At 42.9% G+C, this 27173-nt stretch overlaps 1 protein-coding gene across 1 annotated transcript in view; it reads right to left on the reverse strand.

Annotated features, from left to right (window-relative positions):
* Window positions 1-18462, reverse strand: part of LOC120896816 (dopamine D2-like receptor) — a 128048-nt gene extending 109586 nt beyond the window's left edge. Inside the window, 1 exon segment of the mRNA XM_040301270.1 lies at window positions 18361-18462. The gene's annotated coding sequence lies outside the window, so the exon portion shown is untranslated.
* Window positions 18463-27173: the final 8711 nt, after the last annotated feature.

Raw genomic sequence — 27173 nt, forward strand, 5'->3', positions numbered from 1 at the left:
TTCTACAGTCCCTTTTTATTTGCTCCTTGTTGTAGCACAAAGCTGCCAACCTGTTACGCAGCAAAAGGAACTACCAACCGCACTGTAGGAAACAACGGCTAAAGGATGCACAAAAAGCTTAAAATGAAGTACAACCAAAAATGACACGCCAAGGTTTACCGTGGCCTCAGTGCCAAGTCAAGATTTCGATTTTAACGAGATTCTAGCTTAAAGTAGACATCAGGGTAGACCTCCAGCGGCAGACATTACCGCTAGATTCGTATCTGTTTTTCTTGTTTTTGTACGTGAGGGTGTGTATGTGTGTGTGCTTATTTCTGGGATTGCGGATGCAGCTCGAAAGAAATCAGCGCTCAGGAGCGCCCGCGCGTCTGATGAAGGTCTCAAGCGGGCATAATTAAATCCATTATGACAAGCGCAAATACATGGCACCGGGGCGCAACGTGAAACCTTTTACCGCATGGCGTAACGAAGGCTGCGGTCTGGTGCCTACTTCACTGCAAGATTCCCTTTTTTATTCGTTTCCTTTTTGCATGAAGAAGATGCTACTAATGGCAAAAACGAGCTGAAATATATTTGGCAGCAAAAAACAGAAACAGCAAACCTTTTCAGTGTGCAAGAATGAGCAAGCAAATGTAACGCCCTAATGAAATATCCTCATCTGGAGAGGAAACAAAATGGATAGCAAATTAAGGACTAACTGCGGATTGAAGATTGCCTCTTTGAAATGCGAACGGTTTTGTACGACACCAACAACAACAAAAAAGTTGCATACTAAATAGAGCTTCAGGTAAAAACAATTATCACCTAACGAATCACGGGACGCAAGAAAACAGTACGATGGACAGAAAATTGAGTCGAGTGTTGGTTGATAGTTTCGCTCTCCAGCTTGCTATCCTCCGTAGTATGAATATTCATTCTCTGTTAACAGAGCTTAGCTTTATTTAACGCTATTCTTTACAATGTTTAGCTGAATTGAGCTTAATTCTCCAAATGGTTCATTTGAAACGATTCCTTCCTGACCGTTAAGATATTTCATGGCATTTTGATGGTTTTATAGGCACATGCAATAACCTTCGCGCAATATCAACGACATAGCAACGAAAGTGCTGAACGTGATGGAATGATATGAGCGTGGTTGAATAATTCTTTTTTTCGTCCCAAATCTAATATCAATATAGAACTGCTACATACCTAAACATCCTTCCAAATCCTAAGAACACTACGTTAGCATCTGTGATCTTTTATGCAAGTATACGGATACAATTTGATCTGCTTCTCAAGAAGCCTTTGTCCCGCTCAAGTCTGTTTTTATGTTGAAAATTATAAACCTAGGACAAGAACAATTGTGAGGGTAAGAGAGAATGTGAGAGAGCGAGAGATGTTGCTACATAGATACAAATGCTTGCTACGCATTCGTACGTGTGTCATTCATGCTGCTAAATTTCCAATAAACTTTTCCACATCCTTTCAGTAAGCCTTGCAAACATTCGTGCTTTGCCAGGTTCTGGGAATTGTATCTTGGTGGGTATGCAATGTGTCGTAAAACCATAAACGTACAAACGCGTTATTTATATCCGGCTACATCATACAAATCTGACCTTTTTCACTTATACATGACACAGCAAAAGGAGCTCGCTCCGTGTGCTAACGAAGATTGACTTTTATCCCTGCCGGTCGTCTCCGTGGGTAAAATCGAACAAATAGCAGCCGGATGCGTGTTGTGCAATTGTTTCATCATTTTTGTATCTCCCTAGCCCAAGCCCATCATCATAGCCAAGTGACAGCTGAATTTATGTGATTCTGCAACTCTTCTTCCGACTACCTTGTTAAGAAAACCCCAGCGAGTGGCATTACCAGCCAGAGCGAGACGTTTCTGGTTGGCTCCGAAAATATGAGCTTATGCTTTCTTCTTTGTTTCTCGCAAGGGCCGGACCGGAATTTCGTGTGCATGCCAGCAAATCTAATGCGCTCGAGGAATTCTCAATGCCAGCTTAAAAATTCATCCCACATTCCGCGCGGCAAAGACGCCATTGCCACAGTTATTCGCATTCCGGGATGCTTACCCGCACGATCGCATTCGACCGAAAAACGTCCTCTTCACCAACCGAAGAAGAACGCGTAGGAGACAAAACAAAAATCTGTCAAAAACGCTCCTCGCACCACCCTCCCAAGGGTGCGATTGTTTTCCCGCGATCCCTAGCTCCCGTGCATTTTGTCCCACTTCCCGGTTAGTATTTACATTACATCGCAGCACAAGATGGAGTACCCTCATTCTGATTCAATTTCACGATCGAAACTGTCCCCCCGAATGTGTCGTCTATGTGTCGGTTGGGCAAGGGCAACGGGGGCGCATGACAATGCTCTTCTTCACTAAACCGCCCTAAAGCTTTGGCTTCCAACCGGAGAATATTACATTTTCCCTATTGCCACATGTGAATTTGTATGAAAGAAACCCCTGGCTACACAAACTGACAGAGAAAAATTTAATTAAACCATAACAACGGTCGATTTATCGTCTCTTTTTCTGTAAAACAAAACGGCGAACCCACTGCACTACATCGTATGTTATCTTTCCATCGTGCCCGTCGCTTTTGTACGTGGAAAAACGCATGTAAAGATGCGTGTACAGCTTCGTGCGCTTTAAAGCAGTCGCTTTGCCCATGACCCATTCAAATTCCTTCATAAATTTTACGAAATTCTACGAGGGAAAGAAATACGGATGCAACGGCATTCTTGTGTACCATTAACATGGTATATTTATAAGCTCAGAGCACGGAATGAAGCGATTTGATTCAACGATTTATGTACGGACCATGGTACGGCTACATTTAAAACTTTGGTTCTTTTTTTCATTTTTTGTAACTCAATGTTTAAAAAGATGCGTATACAATGCATAATGCAATACGAGTACGACCTCAAACTGACGACTGATTTTCAACCCACGCTTCTGTTTCCAATTTTTCGACCTCGAGTTATGCTTGCTGTCACAGATGACGCTCAATCTGTGAATGATTCTGACAGCTACACTGGTGGATGTGATACCTCCCTCCTACTTTCAGAAACAACACACACAACCTGCTGGCCAGTCTGTAACAGCAATTGAGAAATCGATTTCCACACCATGTTGACTCACGTTCACGAATGTTTCCGGATGCACGGATGGTTGTTCCAAGAGAGGGAGTGAAAAAATGTTATCCATATGCTACCTGTTTGTTTGGGTCGATCGACACGCACCCCTGAAGAATGGGGAACACTGATAGAGGAAAAGATGAAGGATAGATCCCACCCGTACGCCCACTCGCAAACGTGACCGATCGTGCGAACGAGAAACCCTTTAATCTCGACCCCAACCAGCACCCTTCATTAATAACGAAATTCATGGCAATGTCAAGTGAAAACAAATACACAACTAGCTGCCATTCTCCATGTGACTGTGCGGCTGTGTCGTTTGGTTTGGTTCATGTTCAAGGGCTACTTATACGTGACCACTTGCCGAATTACAGTGCACAGAGGTGTTTTGTGGTTCAATCGGCCTTTTCGTATGCTGCTGCAAAATATGTACCAGACACAAGGTTTGGGATACATTATAACCACCTTTCTTCATTACGTATGCTGCATAAAATATGTACCACACCATAGGTTTGGGATGAATTGTAGCCTTCTTTCTTCTTCTATGATGGCCAAAAGTATGATACCTCGGTGTTATTTTGATTTTTTGCACTTCGTATATCGAAAAATAAAAACATTCTAGGCATTTGATATTTGATATTTGAAAAAGGAAATCAATATTTTGATATTCTTGAACTTGTTGGATTAATTCTTCTTCTTCTATTTGGTGTAACGTCCTACGCGGACATGCCGGCCTATACAGTAGAGTTGTGCCTCAAGTACCAGAACTGTACGATTCATTCAATTCATCCTAAAGAACGAACGAGTTACGTTCATCTAATCAACGTTCATCGATTCTTTATAAATCATAATGTACTGAGTTGGTCATCAAAATAACGTCCTACCCGCCGAAATAACGAACATCTTAGGACGTTAATTTCTCCCATACAAATATGAAAGTGAACCGTATGACCAGGACGTTAACGAAAAGAACGACCTATCCATCGAAATAGTTTTACCTACACCTAGTACGCTAGGTCGTTCATTCCCCTTATACAAATATGAACGTGAACGTGATACACTAATTATGTTCTTCTTGCAAAATAAAATAATTTACCATATTTTCTTCAACTGTATTGAACCAATGCATCGCGATTCACGATTACTTCATCTGAATGAAAGAACTAGTAAGTTCACGGTCATGGAAATGAACCGAATTGCCCAAGCCTACTATACAGGCTTTCGAGACTTCATTCATAACCGCACGAGCCGAATAGTCAAAAATCCTTTCTACGGGGAGACAGTCTTATTCTAGGCTTGAACCCATGACGGTCACGAGTCGTACGAGTTGACGACTGTACCACGGAACCGGCCAACTGACTATCCTGCTACGGGGAAATCCATAAGTCACTGATAGCAGGTCACTGATCTTATTAGTGGTATAGGCAGGTCATGTCCAAAGCTGATTGTAACGCTAAACCAAAAGAAGAAAAATCAACGAGACTGGAATCGTACGTAGAATAACTTGTTAGTGAGATAATTCATAAAATAATTGAATGTTTTATAATGGTATAAATGGTCCTCGGAAAAAAGAGTTCTTAAAACAAATGCTCATTACGATATATATCGTGCAATTAAATTTAATTAATCATCAGATCAAATTAATTCATCTAGAATAAAATTTAAACATATTTTTGATTTAAAACGTTGAACCTAATCGGTAAAATGTATACTCCCATTAGCTGTGGGCCGCGGCACATGAATTTTCAAAGCCAAGTGGTCCGCGTTCCTAAAAAGCATGAAAAGCACTGCTCTATTGTATGCAGGCCAACACAAAAAAGAGAGAGTCATGTTTTTTTAGTATGGTAAAATAGTATGTCAATTTCATTCTTTATTAAGCAAGCATATTCCTAAACTTGCACTTAAGTCCCTTAGCTTCACAATCAAATAAAAAGCTTTTGAAATATACGTAATAAACGTAAGACTTATTAACTACCATTTAATTATCTCTATGAACTATAATCAGCATATACCTTTTTCCATTTCACATACAGTCGAAAGAAATTTAAATAAGCTAATGGCTGAAGGATAATAAGACATGAGAGGAGAAACGTCTAATAAAAGCATATCGAATGGGGGAAGCATTACCCCACACACAACTGCATACCACAAAAATTGTGTGGATTTTGCTGATGATTGATGAAAGTTTTCTTTTTCGTTCTCATACGACAAGCTTTCCCCGGGAACCTCTGTTCATTGCTCCCCCAGTACTGGAAGACGGCAAAGAAACCTGTGAGCCTTGAAAGACGAAATCGATCTTGTTCACACCCGTATGTGTCAGAAGGCTTCTTGCAAGCATTGCGGCATCTAGATGTTTTTTTTTCTACACCGACACGTTTACCACCCAAACACCATCATAATAATCACAATTCCCTCTCTCTCTCTCTTTCTTCTGCCTTTTGCGGCTCCAAACACGGGAACCAAGTTTCCCGTATTTTGAGGCGAAGGCAAAAAAGATCCAGTCCGCATGGTACCAGCGAGTCGTGCGACTAGTCAAATTCGCTGCTCAGGTGGGCCTCGCAGGCAACGTGAATCACGCAAAAGGCAAATCCTCTTAAACACTGCCAACAATGTACCACCTGCCGACAAAAAACCCTAAGCTTCGTCTCACTCTTCCGCGTTCGTGGCTTCCCGTGTTTTGCTTATTTCTGCTCCACTGCTTTCACGGTAAAACACCATGCCAAAAGGGTCCCTTGCGCGATCCCGCACAGAAGCCGCTGCGTCACAGGCATGAGAAAGGAAATTTGGAAAATATTTTCATATTTTATAAGGCATCTAAATAAATCGATTTCACCCCATACACAGATTGAAGTGGTGGGTATATTTTCGGGACACACATTTGCCTGTAACAGGGATCACCGGTGTAGTAGCTATAGGTAAGGAAGCCACCATCAGCGTCGTACGTTCGCTACCAGTTGGTGAGCAAAAGGACGAAAAAAGAAGGTAGAAATCAAAGTACTTAACCTTCACGCAGGACTGATTCTACGTCAAACTGCCTAATCCTGATGTCTCTCGCGAGTTCATAAGCTACGGCGAATTGAAACCCAAGGCAAAGGAAGTGGTAGTGACCTATTTGACACATATATTATTTTGCCTCACCACCACAGCTCGGCACGCTTCTCAGCTTACCGTCACACGAATGCCAACGGATCTGCCGCACAGTGAAGATGATTATACGTGGCTATGCAGCCGACCGGAACGATGATGAAGTTTTCCACCATGTCAACCTGTGACGACCCCATGCGAGGTTGAGTGGAAATTCATATTGCTCCTAATGAGCCGTCAGGCAGCTCAACTTTTTCCTCATCTAATCAAAAAAATCCGTTACCTACGCTGGGGTGTATTTACCTCGTTTGCCAAAAATAGTACCAACATTTCCGGTCCGGATCTTACTCCTGACCTTTCGGGTCGTTTCCGGCACCCACACTTCTTGCACCAGTAAGTGAGAGCAGTGTACAAAAAACCCCAGATCGATACAATACTTTCTCAAGCAAGACACCACGCCATCACTTGTCGTGTCCCTCAGCTCCACCTTACGTACGTACCTGGCACGTTCGCTTAACTTCTCCGGATATACTATGTTGTTATGGTAACAGCAGAAACAGCAGTTGCAGCATGCTGGTGTAAGACCAACGCTCACCCATGCTGGTTTCCTGCATGGCATGAGGTGAGCCATTCCAAGAGCAACTGGAAATCGATCGGCAATCGTACACTATGAGCAAATATTTGAGGCTACTCTTGCCCACGCAAGAGCGTCCCTCAGACAAGAACTCGTGGAGCTCAGACTAGATGGGAGGGAGGTAGAGGAGAGGGTGTTATAAGAGCACAACCTGCGTCTCCATCACCGAACCACCGAATATCAATCTCAATCGCTAGAGGAAACAATCCATACCTTGTATCGAGGCTGGCTCGAACCGTTAGTTGAAAACGGGAAAGGTGGGAATGTACCGGACGGGGGGAAACATTTTCAATATCAATATTTCGTCATAACCATCGTTTCGGTGTATCGTTTTTACTTACACCATGCATGATGCTATAAAAGAACAATAGAACAACGAAAAAACGAACACATCAACCCGTACCGATGGACGATCCTTTTGTGCGAACTTTATGGATGTTTTGCCCAGACGATGTCCTCGTTCATATTCAGCAAGATGGATCCGGGAGTGTGGGACGCATCAGAACCTTTCGCCCTTTCACTCCAACACTAACATAACACAGACACACACACTTATTTCGACACATAAACACACCGCACCCATTCTGGAGCAGTTGCGGCCGGGGAATAAAAGATAGGCTCGTAAGAGATATTGCCGTCTAATGGGTCTGTATGGGCAGATCGGGACCGTTAGAGGGCGTTCATGGTTCGTTGACAGTCAGCTGAACCGAAGATGGCGTAACTAAGTTCTATTCAAGGGTTGCCCCCTCTCCCACTTTCCGCAAAGGACGCCGGATCCGCTTTCACCAACACTGTTCAGTGGTGTCACCAACATGACCCGTGCATTTGTGCTACGGTTTTTTTTCTCAGCCAAATTACACATATAGTTTTGGACATAGTTTACGCTACATTTTTATCGCGGATTAATGCTTCCCAGCCAATCTCTTAAAGAGAATCATCTATAAAAGCTAGAACATTCTCGATTTTGCTTTGATTGCATTTTTGCTCCAGGCGCTTTAGTACGCTGCTCACTCATAAAAGTACATTGTATGCTCTGTAACGCATCCTCTCACATAAGAGAATTTCATTATATTTTGATACTGTACCTTTATTAAACATTCCTTAAATGTTCTGAGTGTGACTTTGTAGAGAAGATTTTCAGCCCAAAACAAGCACCTACGATCGCGAACGATGCTTTAGACCAGAATTGTTCATGGTATTTTTAATGGATAACTCAAGACATACTACCGATGCTGTCTCATTTCCCCAAACATAACGCATCGTTATGACTTTTAAAGATTCTTTTAGTGAAAATTCAAGGTAAGTTCAAGCAAGAACTAGAAAACACTATTCTGTACGTTGATCCGTGCTTTGGATACTAATCGCACCACATCACGTACCATGTAAGGATAAGGATAACGACACATAAAAAATTGTTCAACCAGTCATTTTACGCTCTAAGTGTCACAAACCTCGACACGTCATCTCAATGTAGGACAATCACTTTTTTCTACAGCTCACATAAAGCTTTTCAAGTATACATGATGTTGATTTGATGAACATGTTTTCCAGATAAAACTATGAAGCCGTTAGATTAACTTTCTTTTTTTCTTAAGCACTATCAACCATGCGTCGTTGTATCTACTTCCTGCCCATTTTGGTACCCTCTCGGAAGGTGGATCTAATTTCGTGGAAAATATGATGGCTCACTAATTAGTGGCCACTGGCCAGTGAACTATTGGCATTGATTCAACGATCGGATCGCGTGTAAGCGACACATTCGCAGCTTGTTAATCTGGTCACTTGAATGTAACACACGCGCCCCGGACACGCTCCGTTCTACCCCCGGCGGCAGCGACGGCGGCCATGGTAGCCCGCTGCCACCAGGATACATGTGATTAACATATCGCGCTACAGATTATTTCCATCCCTTCCTGCGTTCTTCCCGACTGGCATAGGGTACACAGAAAAAACACCGCCAACACGCCTGTTCGTTTCTGGAACCAGTGGAATGCGCCATAGGTCGCGGGTTGTTTTACCCCTGAAGCTACCACAGTGGCATTGCCCATTTGCATAGTGATTGGGGTTGTGCGAGTGCGAGTGGTGTATATTAATTAGAAACGCTCCCGTACGTGTAGCTGGGAAAGGGAGCTCAAGCGTGCTACTTTCCGTGCTCAAAACGAAATGGAAATGGTTTTATTAACCGCGGTAACAGTAACAGGCTTTTGGGGGTAAGAGATAAAAAAGCCACAATCAAATCACCGTTCGAAATGATTGCCGAATTTCATGATTTTATTTAATATACGTGTTGCCCGATCGAAATATATTAAACATGTGGTAAACATCGTGTTCAATTCTGTGGGATGCAAACGGCTTTCTCTTGCAAAGCCCTTGATTATCTTGAGTTGCCTAAGGTCTTACTGCCCATTCCTTCCTTTTACAACACACGAGGATGATACGTTTATTTTTCAATACCAGTATTTTGCATTCATCATTCTACTTTGGCTAATTTATTTAAATCCACCCAAGCTATTCTACTGGTCTCATCTGCTACCGATCAAATGCTTCGCTAAATATTTCAATAATCGGATTACCCTCAATATGCAAATAGGTAGACAGGGTTTCATAGACCTTCCTCCATGTAGACCATCCTCAACGCTACTATTTTTTTATATCGATGGGGTAAATCGATGTGTGTGTGTGTGTGTGTGTGTGTGTGTGTGTGCTTCTGTGTGTATATTGACGCTTTGCGTCATAGTAAATGGAGATCAGCCGATTTTAAACCTACTTAAATGTAAACACATTTCCATACAAAATTGAGATTCTTGTTACAAACCGTCGCTAATATCACCTTTTCTATGCCACTCTTGGCACTGGAGAGGTTAAACAATTTTAAATTCGTTTTCCTCTATCCTTTATTTGTAGATAGCCACACAAAAAAGTACCTTACTAGAAACATGAAATGGATACGGAAATGAAACCAATTCACAACAGACGAGCATTTTACGCTTTTCCTTTTTGTTTCCTTACTCCGTAGAATGTGTCAAAGGGACACAAATGGTAAAATTATTCTATTCAGCTTTCGGTACGTTTCATAATTGCTTTCATCTGGTCTCCATATCCAAAGTGGCACCAACGAGCCTTTGTCCTGTCGAATGTCGAAAAAAGCGTCATCTCTCCACTTTCCTCTCTGCGTTTTGTCGCCCACAGCTCAATCGCTGCCAACATGCCTCCCTCCCCTTTCTCTTTCTCTCTCTCTCTCTATATTTCTCTCTTTCTCTCACTCTCTTTTCGTTTTCTAAAGTAATACTATATATTTTTCATCAACATATTCTACCTTTTTCTCTGTAGAGGATTCATAATAAAACGGTTGAATCGGGCAGTACCGATGGCAATGGAACGGCTGGAAATTAATTATCCCGGAACAATTCCCGGAATGAGCTTCCACAGCTGTAAAGATGAGTTTGTGCATGAATAAAGCATCTGTGTGTGTCTGTCTGTAAGTATAACCGGAGCTTATCGATTATGTCCACCCAACCTTTTGTCGAGCATCATAGCGCATATAGACAGAAAGGACACTGACCGAACGACACTTACTAGGATTTTTTCGTCCGGTAAGAGGAAAAAAAATCCGAGAGCCCGCAAGGCCCCCTGAGGTATGCCCTCGATTCGAAAATTAGAGTAAAATTATGGGTGTGACGGAGATGAACGGTAGCGCTTATGGATGAGAGAAAGAAGCAAATATCCTGCCCTGACTGAAGATAGAAAAAAAAGAAAAGGACAAAATGCCTTGACAGAAGATTTTAATTTTAGATCAATGCCCTGCTAGAAAGCCTCCTCCCGTTCCCTTATTCATCGAACCAGGAAAATCGGAATGTTTTCCTCCTGTCCTGTGGTAGGAAGGTGCAGTGAGTTATTGTGAAGCCCTTGGAGCATGATGGTTCCAGTTCCGGATGTCCGGTTGGTACTTCAATACACTAAGGGGCGGTTTACGCTTCACCAAACCCGATGAGACAGTCTAATGAACCGAGAAATTCAATCCATAAAATAAAGTGGTCTCGCCGTGGTGTTTTTACCCGCTTCCTCCGTGGCCACAGATTGCCCTGCCTGGAGGGGCAGATTAAAACGGCAGAGAAACAGGAAATGAGAAGCGTCCGATCGAAAGGATGTGCCTTGATTAGATAAAGCAAGACCAGATGACGAGTCCGTGCCCGATGCAATTGATGCGACTCCGGGACACAGTACCGGGCCGGTTCCGTTCAACTTCCGGACCAAAGCAAGATAGCGAGAAGGAGAGATCATGCATAAATACATACCGATTGGGTCAATCTGGGCGCCGGTGATTTTCTTCAGCAAATTTCAACGCTTACACAGCCCAACCGCACCGCAGTAATGGTAATGGGCATGGTTCACGGACAGCCCACACCAATACTAACGGCCTCGCCGACCGACACTAATCGACTCGAATCGATCGATCCGTAAAGAAACATGGGACCGTAATCAATCAGTTGGAAAATGATCCTCCAACCACGCTGCAACTGGTGCGGCCAACAGCTAATAGCGAACCTACGTATACGTGTGTGTGTGTCTTTTTTGTTATTTATCTCCCCCATTACTTTTTTTATTCTTAAGCTCCTAAACTGTAAGCGTAATAAACCGGACAGCAGCATGTTGCTTTTAAACGCTGGTTTGCTGGTCTGTGTCCTCCTCGGTCCTGGACCTTTTAAAGCTGGCCTTTAAAGCGAATCAACGTGAAACGGGCAGAAAATGGGTTTCTTCTCTAGGGCTTTATCCCCGCAAAAGCATTCCAAGGGAGTTTTATTCGTGCTTTTGTTACCTTGCTCTATACCTCACGGAGCAATATTTCTTCTCGACCGAGAGCCCCCGCACCAAACGAAGACAGGGGTTGCCTGTAATGCTACCCCCTGAATGCTAATCAAATTTTGCTTAGCTACGCAAACGAACCGAAGCTTCCTCGCTCGTCTCGTCCCCTTCGGGGCAGGGCTTTTCTTTTAGTTCTCGCGCTTTTTTTTTTGCTTTGTTTTCAACCGCAAAACTTTTCACTCACAAGGTGGGCCTGAGCTCCGACCAAAATCACCATCAGACACACACACACAGACACAAACAAACACGCTCACAACCAGCAACATTTGCGGTGTTTCTTTCCCGCTTACACCGGAGGCCATTTCAAACGGCGTGCAAAGGTTTTCTTTTCGCACAAAGTATTTTTTATTTCCTTTTCCCTGACAACTCCCACAATCCCACTCCCCCCATTTCCTTCTTCGCCTTTTCCCATCCTAGATGTCATCAGTTAAGGGAGGCGCTTCACACCGCGATCCCGAACGCGTTCCCTACGGTCCCAGCAAAGGTAAACGAGCAACGCATACACAAACAAACATAACCACCCTGCCAGTGCCATGAAAACTCCAAGCCTCCAAACCACATTAGTGGGTGCGGAGAAGGAGGGTTGTTGCAAACAAAAAAAAAACGCAGCATAAAACAAAAGCGCACAAGGCACCATGGTACAACCATCCGCACGAGATAGCGAGATGGGAACACGCTCGTGGAAACTCTCGATAATGTTCTCCAAACTGCGGGTGCGGGGTCGCTTACAGGCGTGGAAAACGCATAGGAAAACTCAACCAAAATTCACGTGCACAGTCGCGCAAAACCAGCCGGGATGAATACGGACCGACCAATCGTCCGTTGCAGATAAACCGTGGCGCTTATCGAGCTTGTACGGTGGGTTGGCGAGGCAGCAGGCTGGAGTGCTGGTGTAAAAATTGCTTCCATGGCGTTTTCATGTTTTCTGCTTTTGCTCTCTCCGTTGTGGCGCTTTTTCATCAAGCGTTCAACATTCTCGTCGGTAGGGAAATTATCAAACAGCTAGCGACAGCGTTTGATATTAAAAACCCGAAAGTGAAGAGCGGATGCGTGCTTTGTTAAAAACCGGTGTAGCGCACACCGCGTTACACAAATTTTTACAAATTAGCATGTGGTAAATTTTCTCCATCACACACACACACACACACACACACACACACACACACACACACACACACACAAGCTTGTCTGTCTGTCCTAATCCGCCGCAAGAAAGAGGGACATTTCTCGGTTCCCTTTTGGGAGCGGTAGCAAATACGACGATAATTTCACACCAGCGACTCCGAGGCGACTCTAGCGTGGGCCACATGGATGAAAATGCCCTAGGCATCCATTAACGAATTCAATTTGTTTTCATTTACAGCACACAAGCATCCTGGCCCATACACGGACCCTTTAAATGCGAAGCAATAAAGAAACAGGATGATCAGCACAAACACACAAAAATATAAACGACGCATGGCGCTTTCATACTGCAACGCTTTAATAAACGCCGAAAGGATAGAGTATTGGTAAAAATCAGCACATGGAGGGTATTTCTAAATATAAAAACTTTATCCCCTTGATGCTCTTTTCGCGCCGAAAATTCTTCAGCCACTGTCTGCTGTCGACTAAATAGCTAACTCCCTTTAATAGACTTTCGCTGCGTGCAAGCTGAGAGCCGAGTGTCTCCGCGGTTGAAAGTTCATAAAATTTCACAAATTTACCACCAGACGCGTGACTGCCATTTTCCCTACAACAACGACGGCAGCAAGGCGAGCAACCAGGCGACTTGTTCAGAATAGACACTTTTTATCGAGTTTTCTCCCCCATCCTCGACGCTTGACATAAGTTTCGAGCGAAACTTTTTGTTTTGTTCTTGTATTTTTGCTAGCTGGTCTCCTGCCTTCCTTGAACCAACCACCACTCCCACCTGGCCGATGTCGAGTGGTTTGAAATTACTAGGGGGGTGGGGTTAAAGATTGAAATGGAACACTAGCAAGCGACATCGACTTCGTTTGATGTTCGAGTCCAGTGCTTGTACAAAGCCGCTACTGATAGAAGTAAAATGATACGGTTGAAATTTTTATCAGTCATTTTCGAGCCAGATCGGACTATTCAAGAAAAACGAGAATGTACCGGAATCGGGAAGAACAAAACAAACCCCTTTTAGAGGTATATGTTTTTAAACCAACAACACCCATTATAAAATAGGACTTTGATATAACTAAATTTGAATCTCGTATCCCTACTTATTGTGCGGCATCTATTTATGTTCTTTATATTTATTTAATCATTGACAACCTTTTTGACAACAATAAACCATAAAAGAGCCTAGATTTTACTGGACGTCAAACAGCCTTTCAGTTCAGTGCTGTTTTCACAAATAACAAATCAATTAAGCAATGGACCGACCCGATGCTCAAGCACCATCATTATCAACCAACCCATATTCTTTGATCTGTTCGGTAACAAATTTCCTGGGAATCTTCTTAGAACGAGCAAAGAGCAAAGAGCAAAACACGATCGATGTCTCACCAAACCAGCGCCAGCAGTCAGCGAAGAAATCAACTTCAAATGGGCACGCCAATAAATTAGGCACATCATTTACCTTTTCCGAGTGAACGCCATTCGCCATCACAGTTCCGCTGCTTGACGAGATGATGCTTGGCGCGCACGGATGCGCTCGGCACAAATTATGTCCCCAGTGGAGCACAGCAGCTTCTCGTTTGGATGTACTGCTGCTATACTTCTGCTACACTCAACACTCGAACATTTCTGCTGCAGCACATTTCGCTTTCGTTTTTATCTTTACACGCATGTTTCTTCCATCGAACACATCGAACTTACAGCTCAATAACGAGCAAGATTTTCGCGTTCGTCCCACTGTACTTGAACGAATGTACTTGAACGAAATGGTGAGGGTTGATAGAATAACAAAAAATACACAATATAACTAACCCTCTAACAGCTGAGTTTGGGTCACCTGTGGAGCTCTTTAGAAACCGATTAGTATTTAACTGACTGGCTGGCTGCTGGCTATCGTTTCGACAGATTCGTACCAATCCATCGTTGGAGCAAACACCGATTTGTTCGTTTCACATCCTGTGCCATTCATTGATATCGATCCGATGCCTCTTGACCGACCCAACTCTCTTATTTCAGAGTTTTTTTTGCTACAGCTGGCTTCGCCTAAAAAGCGATGTGGGCGACGATGATCGACGTTCTAATGGGCTTTTCGCGTAACGTCTGCGTTAGCGAACGTTTGGTGTGGATTGTTAAGATTTTTTCGAAGACTCAAAACGCACCAGCGTTTCTTTTCCTCCATAACTTTCCCATTCGCAGCGAGCACAAGCTACAGCCTCAAAATAGAAAGACCTAAATCCATGATGAGGCCCTTGGACTAACTTTTACCCTGTGGGAATGAGGGAAAGTGCAAAACCAGACTGGAGTGCTGGTTTAAAAAAACAGAAGTCTTTCAAGAACGTCGTCTCGGACAGCTACGACGAATGGTTTTGCTTTCCAACCAGCTCGCTGATTTCACAGGATGTGGAAAACGGGTGCTTTTGTGTCCCTCTGCTAGATTTCCGTTTTAGCTGCCTTTGTACGGCATGGTTAGTGATTCGTTTGTGTTGGTTTACTTTTTTCATCCATTGAAAGACTTCTTTGTTTTGCTTTTGCACCTTAAAACAGTGTGAAATACAGCACGGCACCCATAAACCATTGCCCCATGAAGTGAGTTCGTTAAGGACCGCTCTTAAAAGCAAACCACAAACGAACCATCGCTGAACAACAACGGAAAACAATCGATTTCCTCGCCATGGAAAGGAAAACCGTCAAAACCACAGGATTGTATTGTAGGGCCTATTTTTATTTATTTCTTTTTTTTTGTCTGTGCTTTTACTTTGAATGATAACTGCCGTTGACAAAATGCCACGGCGAGATCTCCGTCTGTTTTCGCTATTGATTGGTGAAATTTTCAAACGCTTCTCCAACAAACCACAAACACGCCCCAAACATAACCCATGCGCTTATCTTCATCGATCGGAGGACACCTCGCTTTTCTTTACATCGGTTTCCTTCCTCGCTGTTAGCGGCGGTGCCAACCGTAATGGAAAAGGGACATTCGGAGAATGCTGAATGATCCTTAACGAGAGAATCATTGTTCCAAAAGCTGCTTCAATACCCCTTCACTTCATTCCTCAGCTGGACGGGCGTGGGCTGCCAAATCCGCACACCCTACCCTTGCAGCATCCGTCTTGACGAATCCATCCCCCTCTCCATCCCTATGATGTACTTCAAATGCGGCCACACCACAAAATGGGCGCTAAAAACTAAGCGGAAACCGCAAGATGAAGTGCCCAAATGGAAACTGTCAGTTCATTTCCTGAATCTCCACGACACACACACACCATCGAGCTGGCTGGCTGGAGCTGGGTGTCACACGGGGGTGTGTTTCCGCGGTAGATGATTTCAGTCGGCGTTTGTGTGTCGGTGTAGGTTTGTCGCGTCCCACGTAGGTGGGAGCAGTTCCGTTGCGGAAATTTATTGTTTGTTTCCGCGTTTCAAGTGTTTTTATTTTCCCCATCAATCGTTTTTTCCCGTTACTGACGCGTTCGAATGGATTTTTTTTTTCAGCCATTGTTTTGCTGGATGTTGGCTTTTTTTGTCTGTGCCCTTTATCCTACTGTTCACCAGACCACCAGCTATCACATTTTCCCACCAAACCAACCTTGACACAGACAGCATAGACCATTCCGGTCCGTGCCAAAGGATATACGACCAACCATCGAGGATTATTGGGTTATTGTTTTTCTCCTTCGATAAGCCCTTTGCTCCCGGACCTTTACTGGCTGCGGGGTGGCTTCCAGTTCTAGCACACGGGGAACTGGGGCAGAATTTTCGCTCAACTGACGAATTTCTGAGCACGGTGCGGTTTTATCTTGTTTTCTTTTTATTTCTATTCGACCGTTTCCCACAACCCACCCACAAGGGTTGGAAGCAGTTGGAAAAGAAGGTTAGTGACAAAATTGGAAACACCCGACTCGCAAAACACACTTCTCGTTCTACCGTTTACCCATAAATGGTCCCAAATTTGACGCATTTGAATATATTAAAAGCTGTCACGATGGTCCGGGGCCTAACAGCATTTTCTAGGAAAACGCACTTTCCACCAAATAGCAACAGCTGTAAACGAACAGCCGTTGGCCATCGAAGGCAACTTTTCAGGGTCGACGTTCAATTGCACAACTTTTACCTTTTTGGAGCTTTGGTTTTTGTCCGTTATTCCGACTTATTTTCATTCACAGTTTGGCCAATATTCATTCTCATTCTTGGAAAACATGATTTTCGATCGCTAGTTAACATTTGCTGTTGGAACACTTGTCTAGTAGGTTACAAAAACTTGTTTTTTTCGAATACCGATTGCATCACTTTTTAAACTGTATTCCATTTATCAGCATTCGTTTTGCCAAGTTTTTTCCGAATCTTTTGTAGCGCCAGTGGATGTACAGTTTCATTTTTGCAACCATTCTGTTCTACTGTTAAACGCTGCTTTGTCATCAAGACAGATGTTGGGTTTTTAACGAAAAACTTTACGATAAATAGTCGTATAGCTGAACGGCACACTTGCACATACAGTGCCGCGCGTAATTACGCACGTACCAAAATTACGCCCTCCATGTACCCATCCCCAGGTTGGCGAACGAACACGAGACTTTTAGCCCCAGCTCCACGGATAACGGAGATGAGTGGGATGGTGATGAGCCTGTGATGGCATCTCCACGCCAAGTTCGCCAAGTTTCAAGGGTCATTCATGGCGAAAGCATGTAGCCCGTACGTCCATCTGGTAGCCCGCCGCACCCTCGCCAATCGACGGTTTGGTCTGGCTTGCCCTCCCGCCTGACCCATTACATAATACATAATTGAAACCGTCCCATTTCGCATCTGCTTTTGCCGGCATTTCATGAGTAGCGCGCATCCACCCGAGCTTTCCGCGTTTGAGTGGCTACACTACACTGCGTCACGGATTTCCCCGGGCTGGTACTGTTAGTCGGCACCCGTTATCCCACCAGTCGACCATTTTGTGCCCATCATCGTCACGCTATTCAGCCACCGATTTTTCTTTGTGTTGCAGCATTTTATTGTGTCATCTTCATTAGACACACGTTGCTTCCTTAACATTGTGCTGGTGTTGTCGATGTTGCCTTGTTCTACACAGTTTACTAGCTTGTGTGCTTGTGGTGTGTTTTCCACTACTTTGTCGCTTAGATGAGCTTCATTATTTATTCCAACCCCTGCATTTTACTGTTGCTGTTGCAACGACGTTTCCTCACCCAACGATTATCTATTCATCACATGTTTAAGCGCTTATGAAAGCGACACATTTTAATTCCATCTCACAAGACGTTCCAGCACGCGTTTTACTCATACACAGATTGATTTTTCTTCATTATTTTGCACACTAAAAAACACATTCCATTAAACACAGCGTACGATTGTGACTATTATAAAGTGCACCCAAAAAACCCCTATGAAACATAACACTTTCACCAGTAAGCACAAAGTGCGTTTTGCGTGAACATTGTCACCGCGCTACGCACCCATCGCTATTAAACACTATTGGGTTTAGATTTTTTCTCAATCGTTACATTTTGCAAACGACCGCTTACCACCGATAACTACGCGCACGAGAACGTCAACCGTCTTGACGAACGAACGGATCGAATCGAATACTCCCAGAGCGAGCAGAACGTGTTCGAACGGACTCTGGTCGAACCGACGACTGACTGACTGACTGACTGCGCGAATGTGCTTGTTGCCCGCTTTGGCAATGATCTTGCTTGCAGGGTCGGGTTTTCCACCTGCCCTTTCCGAGTGCTCGCCCGCCCGAGAAAGGAAGAATGACGAGAAGCGAAGGGGAAGTGTTCGGGTTACGACGGCCGGATTCGGGATTCGTTCACTTCTGCCGGGAGACAGGCTGGCTGGCATGGTTTCCTTGCACAGGGATGGTTTCGATTTTTGCATGGTAAATTTCGGGATTGTCCTCGAGCTTCATGAACCGAACCGAAGCTTGAACGAACGAGCTTCGGCAACGAATGAACCTACCGAACGAGCTCCAATGAATACACCGATGAACATCCCTGCTCCTTGTGCCGCTAGGTCGCTGGCGTAAACGGTTCATTTTCGAACTTTTCGAACGAAGCTCACATATAAGCAGATAGAAGCACAGTGGAGGGCCCCTTTTCGAATCAACCAAACAAACAAAACAACAGTCAAAGCGCAACACGTAGCCCTAACCCTCTAGGGAACGCTGCTACATTGGTCGCACAGACTCCCAGACGCTGGAACAGGACGGCAAGCGAACATCCTTAGTATCCACAACGTAACGGGTGCTGCAGCTGTGGCCATTTTCGAAGATGAATTCCATTGATTGATGCGCCCGACTTGTGGTGTGGGGTGTGTGGGTGTATTCATTTCAACGCGGTGCGCTGCCTATTTGTTGACAATTCCCGCACCATTTTCTGCACGGTCCAGTTCGAAAGCTTCCGGTGGGCGGAAGACCCCCAAGTTTATTCCACTGCTTCAGCATGTTGTTTTCGCCGCGCAGCATTGTGGGACAAAAAACACGTCCACTATGTACAAAAGTAGATGGATGGATAAATAGCGCCCTTTAAGGTGGGTAAACCAGTTTATGACTTGAGCAAACCGGCGAGTGGTGCTTGTAATGGAGACGCCTTGTTGCTCGTAAATCTATTGCGTTTATTTTTGTTTAAAGCACCACACGCCGGGCTTTCTAGCATATTTTTTTTTACTGAAAATTGGGATTAAATATGAATAAGTCATTTGAATTATCAATATTCAATAGTCCATGACATTATTGCATCTTCACTTTACTTCGCAGTGTTTTATTCCATTTATTGTCAAATCAATAACGACTTTAAAATGACCATGGCGCACCACACTATTAAATGCAATCATGTTTTTCTTTTCCTTTTGTATTGTTCGATTTACGCAGTAAATCCTACTATGTGTAAACATTAACTCACTGTAAGCCAAGCCCACTAGTGATAGGCAGGCCTTGGCCGACAGCGGTTGTTGTGCCAAAGAAAAAGAAGAAGATTGCGTGAATTATCATTTTGTGTAGCAGTAAGAAATCTCCTCATCAAATCTAATGTTCAGTGATTTTAAATCCTCTTAGATTCTTTTTTTACAAATCTACTAAGGCTTTCAATCTACCAAATCTCCACTAACCAGCTTTTCAAAAACACTCTGGAATCAACAGAAAAAATAAACAAACATCCACTTTGTCCTTCCGTGTACAAGAAATAGAAACAGATTAAATTAAACATCGATCACTCTGACACGTTTACAGTAAAAGCACAAACAATAACAAAACGCAGAAAAAACACCTTCACGGATCAACAGCTCAGCCTCGCAAAGTCACGGGGCTTTGTTTTTCAGCTCTCTGGATCGAAAACCCCACCCATACCTACCGTCTAATCGTACCTAATCCTGGTCAATCTAGCCCCACTCCTGGAATTCGTCAACTTTTTTTTTATCCCGGACAACGACCGGGAAAAGAAATAAGCTTTTCTTTTCCTCGGCATGATTTACCGAAAGAAAGAGTACACAAGAAAGAGAGATACAAAGAAAGAAAAGGAGAGAGAGAGAGAGAGAAAACACAACAAACTCATTGATTATTGCTAATGTCAAAACAAAGACTCAAAAACAACAACTCATCGTCATCGCTGGTACTGTCGTGGTTGTTGCATAGATGGTAGCACAAATCCCGTCCAGTGGTCGACCGGATCCTGGAAAAAGAATAACTGGACTTCAGAAACCTGCACCACTAGCGAATACATCCTCAGTACACCTACAAAAGGACTGCCCCATATGTACGAAAGGTGGTGCTGGGAACAACATGCTGTACGAACAAACCATCCAGCAGCCCTTGTGCCACGTCACTAGACTGATGATTATCGATCCCAGCAAGCTGATGAAGTGCTACCGTGGCTACCTCTACTGCTGCTGCCACTGGAAAAATATCCCCATCATCCATCATTTCCCTTCAATTCAAAAGTAAGGGAGCTAGAGGCGTACCGCCGATGGGAGGATACGGTTGGCCTTGCCAGCCTTTCTTACTGCGGGAAAATGTTGACGACGCTCGGCCATCAGCACTTGAACTTCAGCACACACGCACAAACACACACATGCGCGTGCTCTCACTTCTCGCCTCTCATTCACCTACCCTAATTCAATTCAACTACTACTTCTCAACGCTTCACACTGTCCACTATTCTACCCTGTCCCGTCTACTCATTCTCCTAGGAAGCGCAGTGCAAACTCCTATTCCCCCGGAATGCAGTACCGCCGCTCCCTCGCTATGCCAATCGTTTATGTTAGTCGCAGCAGTAACGGGAACTACTGAACGCTGCGATGGGCAAGGAGAAGAAATTCCCACACAAAACAACATGGCACAACAAAAGGGGTTGGCATGCTTCTCCTTCATCGCTGAAATAATATTGATAGCACCAATCAAGCGTGTCCCGTCGTCGAACCTTATGCGAAGCTTTATCGTGGTGATGTTGGTGGTGATGGTGGTGGTGGTGGTAAAACCATTACACGATGGAAGGAGTGAATCTGAGGCGAACACACCAGCAAGCGACCGGAATAAGACAGATGATGATGATGACGGTGATGAAATAGCGAAAATTGCCGCGGAACCATGCGCCCAAAACCCTCTCCGTTAAAGGACACCCAAAGCGTTGCACACCGCAAGCAGGCTGCCGCAGAAGCTTTGACGGGTGCACGGGACAATCCCAAACGAGACCATCACAAACCGTCTGCTACAGGTTCAAAAACCCACTGCACGATACAGGAAGAAGAAAAAGCAAAGGAAGAGAATCACACCGATCGATACAACTGATTACTTAAGAGATTTGGAATGTTTTTCTATTTTTCATTCACCGTTCCGTCCACCGACGGAATCGCAGTGGCCTTTCAATAGCGCAACGTACGCAACCCATTACATCTGTATGTGCTTGCTTCTTCTTCGCTTCATCTTGTACAACAACCTGCAATAAGTGAAGTGGTGGGCGGGTAGTTTCATCCTTTTGTAGAGGCAAACGTCTGAACGATCGAGATGATGTATGAACCCGCTCTGTCACATGGAAAATCATCCTTCGCCGTTCGGCACACAAGAACAAGCGCAGCCTTACTGGACGATTGCTCAGCATCCATGACTCTTGTCCCGCCTCGTGGCACAACGCCCTGTCTGCCACCAATATGCTAACCCGCAGCCTGTGTGTTTTTGGCCAAAATTTCACTCCAGCCGGGGTGGCCCTTCGCCGCACGCGAACTCGACGCGTTGATGCCAGTGACAATGATGATGATTAATGGATGGTCATTTGTAATAAAATTAAGTCTTCTATTTTAGATCTCACGCTGCGTTCCTCCTCCCAGTCACCTACCTGGATGCCGGATCAAATGTGCGATGGTAAATGTGTGCAAAGGCAATACATGGGAAGCGGGCATGAAACTTGTTGAACTTGGTGTATAAGCTTCAAAGCGACCGATCCATCAGCCAGCCGGATACACGATTGTTCGTCCCATGGCCTTCAGTTTGTGCTTGGGAAGAGATGTGAATCAATGCTAAGGTTAAATCGATAATTACAGCACGGTATCATAAAGGTTAAACGCTGATTCTTTGGCATTTGTTGTGATAAGCGATTTAATTTGAGATATGCCATAAGTTTACAGTATAGCACAGAATTACTATACGTTACAAAGTAACGATACAAAATGCAACATTTTTATTTCTCATACCTAAAGCAAATTATTACATCTTATATTACCTTGGTAATAGTTTCAAGAAATATTCAGCATTTTATATCATGAGTTTTTTAAGCAAACAACAACTTGATACTTTTTTCACATCTTTCATCAGTTATCTGTTAGCAGCCGATTAAATAATGTTCATATTAAGCATCGACGGTTCAAGCATTTAGCTGGCTTAGTATATTTCAAGACATCAATTCCCCTGTATCGCACATACCGCCAAACAAATTACGAGTCAAAACATTTGACATTCTATTCGCACAATCTTTGCAACACGTCTCGAGTTCATTATCACCATTATCGCACTTACAACACGCAGTACGATATGCCGCTGAGGCACGACAATTTCCGCCAATCGAACAGATTTACTGTAGACCAAGTACAAAATGCTTCCAGCTAGTTATTTCAGCTGCAACTCAACTGGAAGACGAACTCAAGCACGGCTTAAGCCACTCGCCCGGCTGGTCGAATCAATTCTAAGAAATACACTCCATTGCCAAGTGGCAACGACCGAAATCTTGATGTTGCCTATCGTAGAACAGAAAGTCATCAAATTAAGCTAATGACACAGCTATTATCGTGCCGCTCAGCTTTCCAGCTTCGTGGTCAATGTCGCTGGGTTTTTTTTTGTTGTTGTATAAGTATCAATGCTTGAAGATTCAAGCAAGACGAACATGGGAAAAATCTGTGCCTCTTGTACTGTTGTATTCTGTCTCTTCTTCTTGTTTTATGTTGCGGAAAAAAATATACGATCGATATGAAAATAACAACTACATGCTTAGTACAGATTCGCATACATACGAGTGTAGAACGTGTGTTGACAAAATGCGCAACATGTTACTATATTCCATCCACACATACGCGCCAGCTCTTGCTGCAATCACGCTAATATGCATGGCAAATCGATGAGAACTAAATACTATGCAAGAACTATTACGGGCCTTTATTTCATTTTATTTTTATTCCGGAGGGACGGCTTTGCCGTATTGCTTACAATTAGAGCACATATAAATTCTGCGCATGTAGCGCTTTAATCCATGACTGTTGCGAGACATGTCCTTCTCGCAGCTTTAAGAGGGCATCATTCACAGGCCTTTATGATCCCTGTTATTTTTTCCCCGCCTGAAACTACAATTGTGATTCAATCTGTCTGTGTAAAGCCTATTATACGATAAAATATGCAGAATACTTTTGACTTTGCTGGTAGTAGTACTAACATTAATAAGGCGTTCTATATTTATTTCAAGCAATTATAAAAGTAAGAAATGATGCGTTATTCGTTTACCGTTTTCGATGTATTATATATTAATATTAGATATAATGTCACACATTCGTCATTGCAAACAATGATAAGTAATTTGACAAAACCTAAACGGGAATTTCCGTGTAACTTTCGTATATTGTGCTGAACTAGAGTAATTTGTTCGCCTGTTGTTCGTGATTTTTGTACGGTAGTCTAGAGACAATGTTAATAGTTAGGCCAGGAAGAAAAATAAGAAGTACTTTGAAGATAATAAGAGAAGGATGATGAGATAACTCCAACTTCTTATGTCAACATAGTTAGGGCCGGTCTGGTGGTGCAGCCATCAACTCGTAGGACTTAACAAACATGCCCGTCTCATGGGTTCAAACCCCGAATGGACGTAATACGTAGGCTAATCCCAGTAGTGGCACAGGCAGGCCTTGATCGACAACAAGCCAAAAGACCATGCTTGAGAAGGATTTATTAAGTTTTGAGATATTATTACTTATATTGTATGTTTAAAAAAAAGAAGAATCTAGAAACGTTGTCTCGACACAATTATTGTAGTTCGCAGCATAATTCGTATCAAAAGCTGTAAGCTGATTAAAACATTTTGCTTTAAATTAAGTGGGCTTTTACCCAATTTTTAATGAAAATGCAAACAAACAAAAATGCAAATGATTTAAATTATAAGGCATTATTAAAGGGTATCCATAAAAAAATAAAACAATTGCATGAAACATGAAAGAGCATGTCAACCGTCTTTCTATAATTCCAACGGCAAGTATCATACATAAATCCATAATGAGTTCACTTGCCACACTGCTTGTAATACACTAACATCTCACAATTAAATGGAATATAATATGACCAAATTTGAGACAAAGGACAGCTTGTAATACTCTAACATCTCACAATTAAATGGAACATAATATGACAAAATATGAGACAAACAATGAGAAGGATGAGTATAGGACAGTTAATACATTTAACATACCCACAGCATTAGCAAGCATGGAAATCTTATTCTTCTTCTACTACTTTCGCAACAAACGTTATCATTCAAGGCCTGCCACTATATGTGGCTTTGCTACCTGTGACTTGTGTACTCATAGCAGGATAGGCTGTCGTTTCCACGGACTCAGACGATTTTATCACACGAGACCGGCCTTCTAATTATGGAAATATATCTACGACAAAAAAAAACAATACGGTGTTGTCGTTTCTTAAAACAACAAAGTAATTCCCAGTTTGCTAATATCCTTTTTAAGTGATTTTAATATATGTGCAGTATTTCTCCGAGTTACGAGAACAATACATTCCGGAGACATTTAGGGAACTCGAATTTTCGCGTATGTCGATAATCACGTGTCTATTTCACTCTTCTATTTGGCTTAGCTTCCTATACGGAAATGCCGATCTATACGGGCTTTCAATACTTATCAGATACCATGCAACGGGATAGTTGGTCCTTGCTACGGGGGTAGGTCAATTCTAGACTTGAACCCAAGACGGGCATATTATTGAGTCATACAATTTGACGACTGTACAACGGGACTGCCCCAAATAAGTTAATTAGTAAGTTTTTATTAAATTAGTTATTCTTATGCACTTTATTACTTTTTTAGTACGATTCGTGAAGTAAATTCCGTTTTTTCTGTATTTTTGTCAATTTAAAAACATTGGCAAATTTTTCTCTTTTTTTATATTTACCTAACTGGAGTGTCGCGTAGTTTGGAAAAAGACTGTATTCACAAAAATACCATTCTTCCCAAATGCGGCAAATTATCTGTTCGGAAATAAGCAAATAATCTAAAGCTCATGGTTTTCTGCATAAATCTACAGAAATTGCATTGTGACATATTCAATTACTCAAATATCATATTACGTACAGTAATAATAAAATTAAAAATAATAACATTGGCTTTGTATAATTAAACATTTATTACAAATAAATATGTGTAATTTTTTTCTTCTCTTACTCAAAGCTAGGCTATGCCTTACGGTCATAGTATTCGGGCATAGCTATAAAATCAATATTTGGAGCATGTTTTAAACAAAACGTTTCCATGACTTTTTGAATGAGCTTTAGAGTGATGAACGATTAAAATGAAAACAGTCTATTATTTTAAGCTTCATCGTACTATCTATTCAGGATATCAGCAGATCGGGAATGTGACATTATATTTCTTGTAATTAGCAGTACCTTCAATTACAATTAGAATTTTCTGGATGCAGTTTAATCACGGTTCTATTCATACATTCCTGGTGCGATTCAGCTAACCTAATTTTTAATGAAACAGCAAACAAACAAGTTCAAAATCATTACGCTCGAACTGTTTCCCGAAATCAAAATGCTAATTAAGCTGATTTGCTCACATTATCGTGTCATGTACAATATTACGTACATAAAATCATACAGCTCTAATCAAATCACACACAAACACACATGGTGGACACATCATTAGCAAAAGCCAAACAAAACATCGTGCGGGAAGCTGGCTGGGTGTTTGGGTAAATTGTTGAAAATAAATCATGACTTTAGCCTGGTAGCAAAAACAAACAAAAAAATGTTTCTCGCCCCCTTGCCATAACCAAGCCCTTCCGGACATTTGATTCGATTTGGTTCTTTCCGGTGTTGCGATGTTGTTTTTTTTTTCACCATTCCGGATTTGGTTTGCTCGCTCTAAGGACATTTGATACTGGCGATTCATTAATGGAGCAGCCGACCGTAACGTACGCTTTATGGTCAATATATATGTAGGGATTTGCGCTCTAGCAAAAACCTGTCAGCACGTTTCGAGTACGTGAACGCCAATGGGTGCGTACGGTTAGCTGCAACGTACAATGTCCACACCACAGTTAAGTGTGCCCGCCACGACGTTACTCTTTTTTCCAATTTGTTTGATTTTTTCTTTTACTTCTTCCATACACGCTTCGTAACGAGATAGCACATCATCTTTGCTCGTAGGCGCTTCTGTATACGGCCGAGAATAACTAACCGCAAGACAACTTGAACGGCAATGATACCGGGCACGATGCGTGTTTCTCGGCCACAAATGCGAACGCATACGGCCATCTGCAAAAGCAGTAAATCTACAGATCATGGAGCAAATTTATCATTCGGTTTAGGAGTGTTGAGCTCTTGCCTTCTTTAACGACTCATCTGTTAGCTTTAGCGATCGAAAAAATAAAGTATTCTTTCTGCTGGAGAGTGTCGTTGTGGGAGGGTCCGTTCACACTCACGTACATTGGCCCACTGCCATCTAGTCCAACACAATGCAACTCCTTTTGTTTTTGCTGGTACGTTATTCTAAAGATCAAGTTCAAGGGAATGTATTTCACGACGTTGCGGAACGGTTCATTGTTTCACACACCATCGAAACATTGGTTTGAAAGCAT

Source organism: Anopheles arabiensis, chromosome 2 (genome assembly GCF_016920715.1).
Source record: "Anopheles arabiensis isolate DONGOLA chromosome 2, AaraD3, whole genome shotgun sequence".
Taxonomy (NCBI): domain Eukaryota; kingdom Metazoa; phylum Arthropoda; class Insecta; order Diptera; family Culicidae; genus Anopheles; species Anopheles arabiensis.